We start from the raw sequence: 16,823 nt of genomic DNA on the forward strand, positions 1-16,823 counted from the left end.
AATGTCTCTTTTGCAGACCACAACACCCAAAAGGAGAGAGAGAACACAGGGGATTGCCCTGCCACAGAGACGGGGGGATGGGGGGATGGGGGTGGGAGGGATATTATCCATGGTGGTGGAAAATGGGCACTGGTGGAGGGATGGGTATCTGATCATTGTATAATTGAAACCAAAGCACAAAAAATTGTAAATCTACAACTTTAAAAAAAATAAAATAAAATAAAGGGGAAAAAAAAAAAAAAGAAATATCAGGAGTAGACAAGCAGTGAAGTAAGTAGATTTTATTTGGAGGATTTTTGAAGGTCTGGAGAGAGAGATAGAGAGAGAGAAAGAGAGAAAGAGAGAGAGAGAGAGAGAGTAATGGAAAGTAACGTGCTCAAAAGAGAACACGGACTTCTCCAAGCATGGAGAGAGAGCACCTAAACACATTCCAGCATTAGACATGAAAGCATAAAAGTACACATCTCATTCAGGAAGGGAGATGTGGGTGACACATGTGCTTGGGCACCACATATGCTTGGCCACATGTGTGCAAGCAGCACATGGGCTCGGGCAGCATATGTTCTCCTTTCTTTTGTTCACGGTGTCTTTTATAGGCTCTTCTCTGGTTGTCTTGGTCTGAAAGTTCTGGAGTCTTCTCAGGGATGGATCACATTTTAATCAGATTAAGGAAGAGGTCCCAGGGTTTAAGGAACTTCATGGGCAGGGGTCCAACTTCCTCAAGATCTGCTGAAGGTCTGTTTTCTGTATCCACAGGGTGGATCAATCAGTCTTAGGATTTTCCTCCCAGAATTTCTGTTGACCTAAGTTTTATTGCTGAGGGTCTTTCCCTGTCTACCTGCCTGCATCACTGCCAACCTCATCAGGTGCTCATCAAGCCACACCTGACATCTGCTTGGTCTTCTGGGTTAGGAGTTAATCCTCACCATCCGATTTCTTGTGGCGCTTTGGACTCAAGAGTGGAATGAGGAATTGCTTTTGTAGGAAAGGAAAGTAAGTCCTAGGCCTTATCCAGGGTTTCCAGGTGCTTTGTCCTATCTCACAGAAAAGAATTTCAGGAGGAGACAAGCCATGAAGTAAAAGAGATTTTATTTGTAGGGTTTTAGGAAGCAGAAGGAGGGAGAGCAAAGGGAGAGACAGTAATGCACTCAAGAGTGAACTCGGTGGAGAGAGGCGCCATACACATCTCAAGAGATGAGATGCGGATGACACGTGCTCAGGTGCCACTTGTGCTAGGCCAAGTAGGCTCAGAGACATATGTTCACCCTTCTTTTGTTCAAGGTGGCTTTTATAGGGTTTTTCCCAAGCTGTCCCATGTGGGGCTTCTAGTTAAGTTTACATGGCTAGGGTGATTGTGAAGGGAGGTAGAGTTGGGATGGTCTTCCTTAAAATTCCTTTTCGTGACCTTGCTTGCTGTTGGATCTTCTCTTGGAGGGGTGTATCCAGATTACTCTATTCTGGGCTAGCTCCAGGTAAAGGTCTTATCTGGTCTTTGTTACTGTAGCCACAGAATGACCGCCTTAGGGCTAGTTGGCTTTACTACTACCAAAGAATTCCATTGCCATGGGGTGAGGGTGGAGGTGGGGGCTTCCTTAATGTACATGCTTACATCAGTAGGTGTTACACTGTGGATAAAATAAACTAAACTAGGAACCAGGAATGTGACTCAGTAGTAGGGTACCTACTTTGCATGCATGAGGCTATGAGTTTGTTCTTCCAGATCCAGGCACACTGACCATGACAACAAAAGTAATGGAAGTGGAAAGTAGATTTTTTTTTTGAGAACAAGCTATTATTTCATTGTTTTAAATTAAACACATATTGAAGATAAAACACATACATAAAGAAAATCATGATTGAAAATATTGGTCAAACTTTCAAAAGAAGAATAATCTACCACTTCAATGCCAATCAAATCAAGAAATAAAATATTAAGTCACACTTATCAAAGATAACAATTATCCTGACTAACCACAAAGTAGAGTTCTTGTTTTGATGAGTAGAATTATCCAAGTAAGCTAGTCAGCATTATTTTGTGTCTGGTTTGCATATTTTAGCATTCTGAATTTCATACCTTCTAGCATGTATACAAACAGTTTAATTACTTTAATAATTTATAGGATTCAGACTACATCAACAAAGATATGCATATCAAATAAATGCATTTGAAAGAGAGGAACCAGTACAGAATCATCTGTCTTTTATGTGGTATAATCAAATCATTCAATAAATTTAAATTTAAAGCTTTATAAGTTCTCATGGCATATGTATTTGATTGTTGAAAATAGAATTATCATACTGGCGGTTGATATGAAGTTGGAGCATCTAACAATCTCACAAACTGTTGAGACTTGAAATAGCATAACCACTTTGGAAAATATTTTGGCAAGTGCCTAAATGATTAAGCATAAGTACACCATTGAATCTAGTAATTCCAATAATAAGAATGTATCCAAGAGAAATTTACATTCTTGGAAAACCTTCTACAGCGTGATAGAAGACTTATTCATGTGAGACCCCACTGATAGCAACTCAAATGCCTTTCAGAAATGAAATGGGTAAACAAATGGTGCTGCTCTGTTGGTAATCTACAAAGAAATTTTTAAATCGTATTTTACATTTGCTATCTGTTATAAACTGGGAGACTTAGATGCAAAAACGAAGACACAGCACCTCTCTGAAGTTAAATTTAATTTATAAACAATTAAGCCTGTGTTTCTGTTGTGGTGTTGTGTTTAGTACTACAGGTGTGTATTTTTTGAAGAAGTTCTGACCAGAGACACAATTCAAAAATGATTCTTTCAGGTAGTTTAGAAAGGGAAATAAAATTTTCTGTACAAAGCAAATGCAGAAGAAAAATGAATGTGGAGAGAAAATTTCAGATAGAAATGATTCAAGCGCTTGATAAAGATATGCAGAGACTTTGATGCCTTTAAGAGCTGTTATTTGGAACTGTAAACTTTGGAGCCTATAGTAATAGAGTCATGTTTTTGGATGATTTTCTATGAAAAATTCATTGAAGAAAATTATCTAATAAGAAAATTTAAAATTGTTTAAGACAGATGACTGGAAAAGAATATTATGGTATATGTACGTAATGGAATACTACTTGTTCATAAGAAAAAATCATTCAGTTTGCCACTATGTGGATGGAACTGGAGGGAATAATTAGAAAGAGAGGAACCAGTACAGAATCATCTGTCTTTTATGTGGTATATAAAGAAGCATATCATGGGAAAAACAGTCAAAGACAACAGACCTGAGATCTGGTTTATAGAACTGAGTTTACCCTGGTAGGAGGTAGAGGTGAAGGATGATGGGAGGTGGGGATGTATAGTGAGACAGTAGTGAAAGTAAGTGGGCATTCTGGTAAAGAGTTGTTGGAATTTTGTATGAATGAAATTATACTAACAGTATTGTAAATTTCAGTCAATACAATAGAAAAGAGAGATTAAAAACAATGTTATTGGCACAAGGAAGAGAAGGAAAGAGATGAAATAATGTCAAACTATTAAGGAATGGTTATTAATTAAATAGAGAGAAAATACAGGTCACAATGTAATGAACTCAGAATATCTTTTAATAAGAGTTTTCAAAGTAACTATTTTGACACAAATTCGCATTATTGAAATATCTTGTAAGACATTTTTTCTTTAGCAAAAACCTTTAGAATGTGTTTTTTCTTAGCTAAACTTTAGATAAATGAGAGCTAATGAATTTCATTATTTCCTTAATGTGATGTGTATTTTCTGTTTTCCATTTACTTTATTCATTTATTTCTCTATTTTTAGACTGATATTCCTTTGAACTAGAGGCAATAAAGGGTCAGTGGTGAAGGGTCTTGTGTTCTTTGCTAGCTGTGCAATACAGTAACTTTTTACATCAGTACAGTAAACTTTAATGCTTATAACACAATAATTACTCTTGTAACCATGTTATACATACTGCAGTAAAATTAATTATAAACATTAGAAAAATAAAAGTCATTGTGCCAGGATTCCCCCAACTTAACAAGTTAAATTTAATAACCTATAATATTGTTCCATGAGTTCATCTGATTACTTTATAATAACCTAATTAGCAACTATTTATGATCAAGTGTTGAAAATATAAAGCTTTAGAAACATTTTTCTACTAATTTTCTTTTTATGCCTATACATTTCCAAGTGCTAATGAATGATTGAGATGAACTTGGCTGAAAAAGCCTCCTGAATTTTATTGATTCTTTGCCAGGTGGCAAAGCCAACTGACATGTATAAAACAGAGTTAAAGGGAAATGGAAAAGTCAAGAAATGCCAAGAAAGGTTGATTGAGCTTCAAAAACATTTTCTAAGAAAGCTGTAGAAGGAAAGTGGCAAAATTAAAACAAGAGTTTATTGCTTTAGAAATTTCAAAATACTGAGCTGAGAAAAGGATATGAAACTCAAGTTTAAATTAAGAAGTTGAAGTCATTTTGATCATTGCTGTTGAAAAACAGAACATTAGTTTTTCTCTCTCTTCTCCAAAGAACTGGAGAAATTACAGGAAACTTTAGGGTGACTCAACTTGATTTATTCTATCCAAGTGTGATTTATAACACTTTTCCTCAGAATACTCAATATAATGTTCCTTTATAAGATTAAGGGGGAAATGATCAAAATATTCTTGAAAAAAATGGATTCTTTTTCATCTCAAATCTCATTAGTTTGTTTTTGACTATAAAGAAGCATGTAACTTCACTGTGTTTTCTTGTTGATAAATAATACATTTAACCACATTAATAGTATTGTATAATATTTATATATTCTTATTTACATATGCCATGACTTTCAGCAGATATGCTAAATAGTATGACTAGGATAAGCATTTTAACTTTATATTTTAGAAATATTAGCTGTTTCAAAAAACAAATATCAGGAATTCTTGTAATTTCAAAAGAGATCATTATGTAATTCATATAAAATATTAGTTTTTATCATGGAAATGAGGTAAATATTTGGACATAAACATTTTGCTATAAAATTATATTTATATTTATTATAATGCCAGTTCTGTACAGTATAGATTAAACTCTCTGCCACAAATATGGCTTTAGAGTCAATGTTTACTTCTTTGGAAAACAATAAAAAGAGAATTTGAGGTAGTTCCAAGCAGGTTTGCTGCTTAACTTTTCCAGATCTCAGAGCCTTATAAGTACCTATTTGTGTCTCCAAATGGAGACAAGCCAGGAAGAGGTGAAATACTGTTTATGATTTTGGTTCCCATTGTCTCAAGATACACAGAACATTGGTCGGTTGATGAGGGAGTTTCACATTACTTGAAATTATTGTAGAACATATTTATATGACAAAAACCACTCATAGTATTGTTCTGAAAAAATGCATTCCATCTGAAATGGAGAAAGAAATTACCTTTTTCATTCATGTAATATTTCAATATTACACTTGATGTGAGTAATTATTTGAAAATATAAACTCTATTTAATCATTCATCATCAAACGAGCTGTCTCAAGTTTAAATCAGTTTTATCTTATACTTAATGTTTCACTTATATCAAGGCCACAAAATGAAAAGTTCTTCAACCAGAACATATTTGTTTCCACTTCCAGGAAGCAATATTACATATGTAATTACTTCAAAATGAATATTGAAATGGCTTACATGATTTATTGTGATTTGAAATGTGAACTAACTCTTGGAAATGTTGAATGTCATACTCTTTTACTACCATTTAAAGCACATTATTTCATGTTTTATTCTACTGAAAAGTTAGAGTATTGTTTAATAAAGCATTCTGAAATCATATTTAATTTTATTTCAAAGGAAATATGGACAGTAGTACAATACAGAGAATGGACTAGGGGAAGGATAAAAGAACTACCTGGGGTCAACTATTTTTCTAGTTCATCTTTTTTTTTCAGTAAAACTATTATAAATTTTTAAATATTTTTTTGCTAATCATTTATACTATCTACAACTTAGAAAATATATATTTGATCTTTTAATTTAGTCACTATAAGTATAAAAACCTGGTATATACACATTCTAAGCATACTTTGTGGTTTCCTTCATACAGTGTCAGATACGAGAGACTGTGATGTGATGGATGGGATGTTTTTCCTTTGCTAGGTACCCATATTCTGTCACTCCCTAGAAGTTATATTGTAGCACATTAGAACTGTATTCCTTTGTTCATCTATTTGCTCGAGCAGGCACCAGCAATGTCTCTGTTGTGAGACGCATTGTACTGTTTTGGGCATATTGAATACACCACGGGGAGCTTGCCAGGCTCTGCCATGTGGGCGGGATATTCTAGGTAGCTTGCCGGGCTCTCCGAGAGGGATGGAAGAATTGAACCGGGGTCAGCCGCATGCAAGGCAAATGCCCTACCAGCTGTGCTATTGCTCAAGCCCAGGAGTTATATTACATGCTGTAATAGAAGACTTGGGTTTTCTCTTGCAGTCACGGAGCAAATATGAATCTCCCAATCTAGAAAACAGTAACAACAATAACAACAAAACAAAATAGTTTTTCCCCTTTAACACCACTACCACTACCACCATCCCTGTAAAACTCTTATTTTGCCTTATTTACTTCATCACAGTTTTCTAAGTTCTTTTTGAGTCACCTATCCTGTTGATTTCATCTCCTTTCTGGTCTAAAGTCATTCTTCTAAAGTCTTATTTCTGTTTTGTCTAAGAGATTCTAGCATAAATCCTGGGTTCCTCAATGCCAGTTTCAGAGTAAGTTTCTTCCATGTAGTAAAACAACAATCATGTTTTGAAACTTTACTCTGTATCCTTAGCATTATTTTTCTCTAAGAACATTTCTGTCAAACCTGCTTTTGACACTGACTCCTCCCTGTTGCTTTCTTGGTTCTTTACTGGAATCAAGGGGGAAAAATGAGATTTGGTCTTTGGGCTTAGTCTCTTTAATTGTCAACAGCAGACTAAACTACACTTTGCATTACGTCTTATGTCACTTCATGTTCATTTGTTTTATCTTTATCTAATACATCCAGATATTAGCAAGTGGATATCATCAATATTATACCTTGTCTGATTTCTCTATTTTTAAAAGCTTCAAAGGAGGAAAAAACTGTTTTAAGGGCTGGAGCGATAGCACAGCGGTAGGGCGTTTGCCTTGCACGCAGCCAACATGGCCGACCCGAGTTCGATTCCTCCGCTCCTCTCGGAGAGCCCGGCAAGCTACCGAGAGTATCTCGCCCACACGGCAGAGCCTGGAAAGCCACCCGTGATGTATTCGATATGCCAAACACAGTAACAACAAAGTCTCCAAGGGAGACATTACTAGGCCCGCTCGAGCAAATCAATGAACAACAGGAGGGCCTTTTTGCTCGAGCAAATGTTTTAAAGTTAAAATTTCTAAAATTGCATTCATATATCTCTTGAAAATATACATATAGAATTACTTCAATTTCTATGGTTTGTTTTGTGTTCTTTCAGTATAGATTTTTTTGTTGAAACTGATATCTATTTCCATAGTTCAGTAATTTTATTATATTTCTATAATTTGATAGTTTTTACTACAAGAAATTTGTTTCATTTAATCAGTATTTCTTTAAGCACTTGATCAGGGCTTACTCCTGGTTCTATGTTCAGGGATCACTCCTAATGATGCACGGTGGAATATACTTGGTGCCAGGGACAAACTTGGGTCAGCCGCATGCAAGACAAGTGCCTTGTGCAATTGCTCCATTTGTTATATTTTAAGTTTGTTGCCCAAGTATCTTGCCATTCTTTTATTTTTTTAATTAATTAACTATTTTTTTTTAATTAGTGAAACACCATGACGTACAGTTATAGACTTACAAATTTTTGTGCTTGGGTTTCAGTTATACAATGATCAAGTACCCATCCCTCCACCAGCGCCCATCCTCCACCACCACGGGTCCCATCTTTTAATATGGCTCTTTTTAATTTAAATAGCTTCCCATATTTATATCCAGTGATCTTAGAGTTTAAAGTTTGGTGGGGAAAAAGAAACAGTAGCAAGGGACCCAGCCCTGGCAGTGGACCTCTACTACCCAACGACTGCCACACTTCAAGTTGCTTTCCAGACACGTCATAAGACACTTCCTACCCATTTTCCATAATTAACACACCATATTGATGGGGTTCAGTCATTAGGCAAAAAATCATAGGGAAATATATACACACACACACACACACGCATATATACATATATACCTATATACCTCTCAGACAGCCTGACAAGCTACCAAGAATATCCCCTGCACAGACAGAGCCTGGTAAGCTACCTGTGGCATATCCAATATGTCAAAAACAGTAACGATAGCAGGTCTCGTTCTCCTAACCCTTAAAGAGTCTCTAATCATTGGAAAAGATGAGTAAGGAGAGGCTGCGAAAATCTCAGGGCGAGAAAATAGAGACATTACTGGTACCCACTTGAGCAAATCGATGAACAACGAAATGACAGTGATACAGTGACCTTTCTCTTTTATTTTATCATGAGTTTGTTTCATATTTTTGACAAAAATATAGAGATCAAATAAATATTCTTTAAATATTGAATAAATCATATTGAATTGTAATTGCCCAAATGGTAAACTGATGCATTGCCAAGTAATATATGTTTTCAAGTTTATAGTGTATAATTTATAAACAATGTTTTCATGAGCTTTTATTATGTGTCTATGAATATTGGAAGGTTTAAAAATTTAGCCAGTAGTTATAATTAGAATAATGTTAATATAATAAAATTATGCATTTCTTTAATTTGACTAAAGGAGTTATTTAGTTTTGTTTATTTGTTTCGGGGGCCATACCTAGTTGTGCTCAGGGCTTACTCCTGGTTCTATGTTCAGGGATCACTCCTAATGATGCACGGTGGAATATACTTGGTGCCAGGGACAAACTTGGGTCAGCCGCATGCAAGACAAGTGCCTTGTGCAATTGCTCCGGCCCTAGAATTATTTCTGGTTATCTCTATAATGTAAGCTCTTATATGGTAGATAGTTCAAAGAAATATTTTTTCTAATGTTTTGTTTTAATTATACAAATTTCAACTCTTGTATTTATGTCTTAATGCATGATGAGTTGATTTGATGCATTTTCTCTAAACTAAAAGTCCAATTTTAACCTTTAAAAATTATATGCATTTGTTTTTTTCTAGCATAATTTATTTAAAGATATTTGTCTTGGCTCTCTTGTCAAAGACCAGTTGATCATATATGTGAGACTTTTTTTCCTGGGTTCTCCATCTATAACACTGCCTTTATGTCAGTACCGAACTGTTTTTATTACAATTTGTAACATTTTTTTGAGAGTCAGGTAATATAAGGTCTTTAGTTTTGTTTTTTCTTAAGATTGCTCTGGCTTACTGGATCTTTTCTGGTTTTATTTAAATTGTGTTATCTTTTGTCTATCTCCACAAAAAAAGAAATCACTATTCATTTAGTGGAAATAGCAATGAGTCTGTATTTCACAACAAATAGAAGGCATATTTTCACAAGTCTTCCATTCCGTATACACAGGAAGTCTTTGTGTTCATATTTTCTTTTATTTCTTTTCTTTTCTTTTTTCTTTTTTTTGGGGGGGGTCACACCCGGCAATGCTCAGGTGTTACTCCTGGCTTTGCACTCAGAAATTACTCCTGGCAGTGCTCGGGGGACCATATGGGATGCTGCGAATCTAATGCAGGTTGGCTCATGCAAGGCAAACACCCTACCTGCTGTACTATCGCTCCAATCCTTTGCTTTTATTTCTTTCATAATTTTTTAGTTGCTGCCAAGTGTATAATTATTTCACATCCGCTTTTAGTTTATTCTCTCAGTATTTATTTTTATACTACAGTTATGGTATCTTTTTTCCTACTTTATATGGTTTTAAATTAATTCAAATTAGGTCACTTGTCTTAATAATGATTTATTATTTATTGTCACCAATAACAGAACAAACTTGCAGGCTATCGAATGTAACCTGCCCACAGGGCAGAGTCTGGCAAACTCCCCGTGGCGTACCAAATATGCCAAATACCACTAACAATGATGGGTCTCATTCTCCTAAAGAGCCTTGAATATAATCTCAGGGCTAGGATGAAAGAGACGTTACTGGGGCCTGCTCGAGGCAATAGCAGGATGATGAATGAATGAATGAATGAAACAGGCAACAAGAGTAAAAGGAAAAAGGAAATTGGAATATAGCAAATTGCAAAGTTCCTGCACAGCAAAAGAAGCAATGCATAGAATTAAAATGCAAATTATAGAAAGCAGAAAATATATTCAGTCATATATTTTATGGTGAAAGGTTAATGTTCAACAAATATCAAGCATTGAACTGTTGAGCAGCAAAGCACAACCTAATTTCACAACCTAATTTCACAATTCAAACAAAGAACATGACAGTCATTTCTCCAAATAAGACATATAAATTTCCAACAGAAATGTTTAAAAAGAAGCAATATAATATGGGAAAGATGGAGCTGGAGCGATAGTACAGACGGTAGGGTGTTTGCTTTGCATGAATCCAACCCAGGTTCAATCCCCGGCATCTCATATGCTTCAATCCCCGGCATCCCCCAAGCACTTGCAGGAATAATTTCTGAGTGCAGTAAGCCCTGCGCATCGCTGGGTATGACCCAAAAAGCAATAAATATATATATATATGGGAATGACCACCAACTGGGAGCTCTTTGGCTCTGTTGTGGCAATATGGGAAGATGCCATCATTGACAACATTGATGAGGAATACGATTGAATGATTCAGCACCTCCATGATTGTGCGAGGAATGCCAAGAGAGAGATAACCACAAAAAAAAAAAATGCCTTTCTTTGAACACTCTTGAACTTATTCACCAACATGGCTTGGCACATGCCTCAGGCAACCGCAAGCGAACATCCCGGCTGGCCAAACAATGCAGAGAAACCATCAAGGATGACCTCAAAGACAGGAGAGCAGCGGTGCTGGTAGATGTGGCAGAAGCCGGGAAAAGCATTCATAATGCCCGCCTGTCCTTCACCAACTACAAGACCAAGATGACTGCCCTCCGACATCCTGATGGATCTATCATATCTTCCAGAAGGGCAATGGAGAAGATTATTCATGACTTCTACTCAGATCTCTTTAATAGCCACGTCCACTTGCCCACATACCACATTCCACATGATGGATATGTCATTCCCAATGTTCTCCCTTCCAAAATTCAACATGCCATCTCGTCGGTAAAGAAACAACGAGCGCCTGGCCCAGACAAGATCAGATCTGAATACCTGAAGAACTTACCATCAGTACTCATCAATACACTGGCTCGGCTCCTCACACGCTACCTGTCTGAATGCAAGGTTCCATCCCAATGGAAAACCAGCAGGACTGTACTACTATATACAAGAAGGGAGACATCCACAACATTGGCAACTATCACCCAATCTGCCTATTGTCTGTCATCTACAAACTGTTCACTCAAGTCATCCTGAATAGGATTAGCAGAACACTAGATGAAGGACAACCATGTGAACAAGCCGGATTCCGCAAAGGATTCAGTACCATCGACCATATCCACACAATTACTAGGCTCATTGAGGTTTCTCAGGAGTTCAAGATGTCGCTCTGTCTAACGTTCATTGATTTAAAGAAGACCTTTGATTCTGTTGAGACAGAAGCGGTTATTGAAGCCCTAGCCAATCGGGGCGCACAAACTCAATACATCAGGATCCTTCGTGAGCTCTATTATGGATTCACTACCAGGATCTCACCATTCTACAAAGAAGTAATCATCCATGTCAAGAGAGGGTTTCGGCAGGGTGATATCATTTCACCAAAACTCTTCAGTGCCACCATCGCGTGGACGCCCACCTGCAAGATGGTCAGACTTCTTCGTCAGGACCCTGAATGATCGGTTTGAGGCTCTACATGTACCTAGAACAAACAGATGCCACTGGGCTACGCTAGCATGCAACAGGGATGAATGGAGATGTTACTGGCACCCACTCGAGTAAATCGATGAATAACGGAGGATCAAGTGATCAAGTATATGGGAAAGATGAAAAATAAACAAAAATGGCTAAGGATTCCTACTACAATTTTTTTCTTCAGACCTGGCAATGCATAGGGGTTACTTCTGGCTCTGCACTCAGGAATTACTCCTGACAGTACTCAGGGGACCATATGGGAAGCTGAGAATCAAACCCGGGTGGGCTTTGGGCAAGGCAAAAGCCCTACCTGCTGTGCTATTGCTCCAGCCCTGATAAATTTTTTCAAGATAAGTGTTTCCAGGTAGTAGGAAAATTGGAACCCTTTTGCACTATTTGTAGGTATTAAAATTGGTCAGTGATAGTGAAAAAAGTATATCATTTTAATCCAAACCTTAAATACACAAAATATATCAATAAATAAGGGAAATGAGTTATACACATAAGATGGAATACTATTCAGACTTAAACAAAGGAACTGATGCTGTTTATTATGAAGATGAACCTGAATGAATTTCTACTAAATGAAATAAGTCAAACACAGAAGAAGAAATGTTGCATAGATTCTCTTCTATAATGTACCTAAAATGGGCTGGAGCAATAGCACAGAGGTAGGGCGTTTGCCTTGCACGCAGCCAACATGGTCGACCCGAGTTCGTTTCCTCCACCCCTCTCGGAGAGCCCGGCAAGCTACCGAGAGTATCTCACCCGCACCGCAGAGCCTGGCAAGCTCCCCGTGAAGTATTTGATATGCCAAACACAGTAAAATATTCCAAAATGTCTTCTTTCTTAGCTATTACTAATTACTATTACTAATGTCACTTTCTTTCTTTCTTACATATAAATGAATATTTTTTGTTTGCTTGTGTGTTTCTCAGCACAACATCTAAAACTATCACTCTGGTATTATTCTCATTACTCATCTTTTTCCTTCTAAACAGGTGTCTTGCCATTTCATATTTTTCTTTCTTAGAAATGTTAACTGCCACAGTTACTCTTTTTCTTGTGTATCATCACCTCTACCTATCTGATGTCTTATTATAATTTTTATTTAATTCCCAATAATATTTTGTTCTTTACAATAAAAACTTTGCCTACCACTCTATAGTTTTTTTCCACATACATAAACACTTTCCTGTACTTATTTTTTCAGTATCTTCACCTTCTTGCTATTTTTCACTACACTACAACTGCCTACCTTTTATTTTATATATATCACTCCAGTGAGGACCACATGTGCCAACATAACCGATAGCATTCTTTTATCTGAATAACATTGTCCCTTTAACTATTTGTTACCTATTGCTCAATAACTTTTGATACTGATTATTCTTGTTTTTCTCTTGAGTACTTCTTTTTTCCTGACTTCATTGCTATCCCAATTTTTACTTTTCTTCCCACCTGTTGAGAAGTTCCTTCTTAATTTCCTATATACTCTATTTCAACTTACCGCCATTTGAAATTGTTTATGCTCACTTTAAAAGTTCCCCCTATGTTTTGAGATGTCATTGATAGACCCCATTGTTAGGTTTACCTTAGAAAACTGCCTAAACAATTGTTTTTATTTCTATACTGGGCATGCAGATAACTTTTAATACTCCAGAAGGAAGCCTGTCCAACACTGAGCACAGCATTTCAACGAACAAACTTTAGTGCCAGCCAGTGAAGAACACCTCCATTTAAATTGTTCAGGTTAAATACCTTGGTATCAACATTCTTCTCTTTCTTTTCCTACAAAACTAATTCAATAGGTTACTGGTTTCTTAATCAAAAGAGTAAATATCTAAAAAAATCTAAAATTCACCAATTTTTCTATTCATAGTGGACACATTATCTAAGTAGTCTCTTTGCTTCTAACTTTTTGTAAGTACAGTTTAAGTTCATTTCTAGTCTTATTACTCACTTCCCCAAAATGAGCGATGTCTATTTGAATTGTATATGAATCTAAGAAAAAACTTTAACTTTTCTTTTAGTCAAGATTAAGAACAAAATTTATATGAGGGTTTATAGGTTAATAATTACATATTTGTATATAATTTTTCAGGGTTCCAAATTTTTCAACAGTGTTTCAATACTTCATTTTATATCAATTTTATGTCATACTTCAATTTACCTATTAATTCCTTTTGGATAAATTATGTCAAATATCTCAAATTGTCCTTCATTTACTAATACTTAATAATTTTTAGCTTTAAATAATTTCCTCTAGGAAAACTAAATTATCTTTGCAAATCTAATTTACTAGCTTTTACTTGCTAGTATGTTGCTGAACTTCAAAATTATCTTCTGAATCCTGTTATGTCTTCTTTCTTCTTCTGAAATTTGGATATGAGCTATGTAATAAAATCTAATAATTGGCACATCAAAAAAAAAAAAACTCCCTCCAGAATCCCTTCAGAATATTCCCTACACATTGAGATAAAACTCCAAGTCCGAAAGTCTTAGAGTCATTTTTGAGTCCTCCTTCTCTTTCACCTTTCATCAGTGGTGATGGTGTCTTTATATTATTTTCAGATAATTATATATGATAGCTAGTTTCCTGGTCCAAGTACATAGGAGTAATGATTTGTTGTCCTTGTATGGATGACGGAAAATGTAGTCAGCCTCTTCCCAACTTCTGTCTTTGTAGCTGGCAAACTTTATCCAACAGAGTAAAATCCAAGTCAGGGATTAGATCGATAGTAAAACAGGAAAGTATTTTGCCTTGGACACGGCCACCTGGGTTCAATCCCAGAACTCTCATATAGTCTCCCCAATTCATGAGTAGCGATCCTTGAGTATAGAACCAGAAGTAAGCTCTGAGCAGCACCACCAGGTATGGTCCAAAAATAACAACAAAAATCCAAGTCATAATAGGACAGACTACTCTACAGTACTTTCTGATTTACACTTTGACCTGTTATCTGCCTTTCTCTGACTGTCTGTTTATCTCTCTCTCTTTTTCTCTCTTTCATCCCCTCTGCCACCCCCTTCCACCCTGCAACCTTACACACACACACACACACACACACACACACACAGACACTGTCCCGGTTTATTTGCCTTTCTATCTTCCAAAAAAGCACTTCTTCCAACTATCTTCACTGATTATTTTAACCTTCATGATTTGATCTAAATTTAACCATTTTCTGTGTAAGTTTTAAACATAATTATATTCAAAATGGCACTAGTTTAATTTTTGATGACCTATTCACCTTTCTACATGCTATTTTCCTTCTTAGTACTTGGCTCTTTTTTTCAATAGTCTACATTCTACATTCTACATTTTTTTCTCTCCTCTCATAAAACTGTAACGTCTAGGAAGAAAAGGAATTATGTTTGATTTGACTGCTCTATTTCCTGGGGAAAAAAGACTTTATTTAACAAATACTATGAACTCAGTAAACAATGGTACCAGAATTTTAATATTTGGGGTGGAGCGATAGCACAGCAGGTAGGGCATTTGCCTTGCATGCAGCTGACCTGTGTTCGATTTCTCTGCCCCTCTCAGAGAGCCTGGCAAGCTATTGAAAGTATATTGCCCGTATGGCAAAACCTGGCAAGTTACCCTTGATGTATTTGATATGCCAGAAACAGTAACAACATGTCTCATAGTTTGTTGTGAGACGTTACTTGTGCCTGCTTGAGCAAATCAATGAACAATGGGAGGACAGTGTTACAGTGCTACAGTGCTATTTTAATAATTAGGTAAATAATAAGATATGTAAGAAGGCACTATAATCAAACTCCAAAAGACATATCACTGCATTAATATATATACATATATTTTGCCATTAGCTAAATAATAGTTTTCCTCTAAAATAAGGAGGAAAGTATATAAATGATATTTAAGATTCACACAAAGATACAAAAAAGAAGTATTGAAAAATGTTACAAAAAATGGGAAGAGAAAATGAACATGCAATTCTCTAAGAAAGACATACAGCTGATCAATAGGTACATGAAAATATGTTCATAATTTGGAGATACCCAAATCAAGATGATAATGAGATATTATCTCACACCAAGGAGAATGACATATATTAAAAATAATGGAAATAATCTTGTTGGTGGAAGTCTGGTGCAAAAAAGAATCACGTCCACTGTTGGTATGAATGTTTTTCGGTTCAGCCTGTATAGAAATATTATGGTGATTTCTCAGTAACCTAAGAATTGAGCTCCCATAGAAATCCCAATTTTTTGTCTACCCTCAGGATACAAAAGCATCCATTCAAAAGCAGATATGCACACCATTATTCATTGCAACACATAGTACAAGGGCTTATATGGCTTAATTTCCATAGGAATCAACTTACCCAATGTACCCAATGTTAAAAGAGTGGATTATGAAGATGTGGTATACATACACAATAAAATATTATGCAGCTGCAAGGAAAGATAAAATCGTGCACTTAACTGGTAATGGATGGAACTGGTAGTCTCATGTAAGTGAACTAAGTCAAAAGACGGTCAAACAAGAATAACTGGATGCGGGAATGTAATCAGTAATAAGGAAATGTCTAGATGCCTAGATCAGTCTGTCCCCAGAATATAAAGAGGAGAAGGATAGAAAAGGAAAGAAATTGTGTGTGAGGGGGGATTGAGGAGGAGGACAAGAGGAGATGGATAGAAAGTGACAGGGAATATGGGTCAAAGGAAATTGAGTATATTGTGATGTTGAGCTTTAAATCCAAACCACAGAAACAACCACTGAAAACATAAACAAACCACAGAGACAACCACTGAAAACATAAAACACTGAAAACATAAAATTCAAACTTCAAAAACAAACAAACAAAAAAGTGCCTGTCAATGTGACCTGGGGAAGAATGGGTAAGGGTTACCTGTGGACGGGTGGAGGGAAGTTGTTACTGGTGGTGGGATTGGTGCTAGAACATCATATGTCTAAAACTCG

Source organism: Sorex fumeus, unplaced genomic scaffold (genome assembly GCF_029834395.1).
Source record: "Sorex fumeus unplaced genomic scaffold, SorFum_2.1 ptg000037l, whole genome shotgun sequence".
Taxonomy (NCBI): Eukaryota; Metazoa; Chordata; class Mammalia; order Eulipotyphla; family Soricidae; genus Sorex; species Sorex fumeus.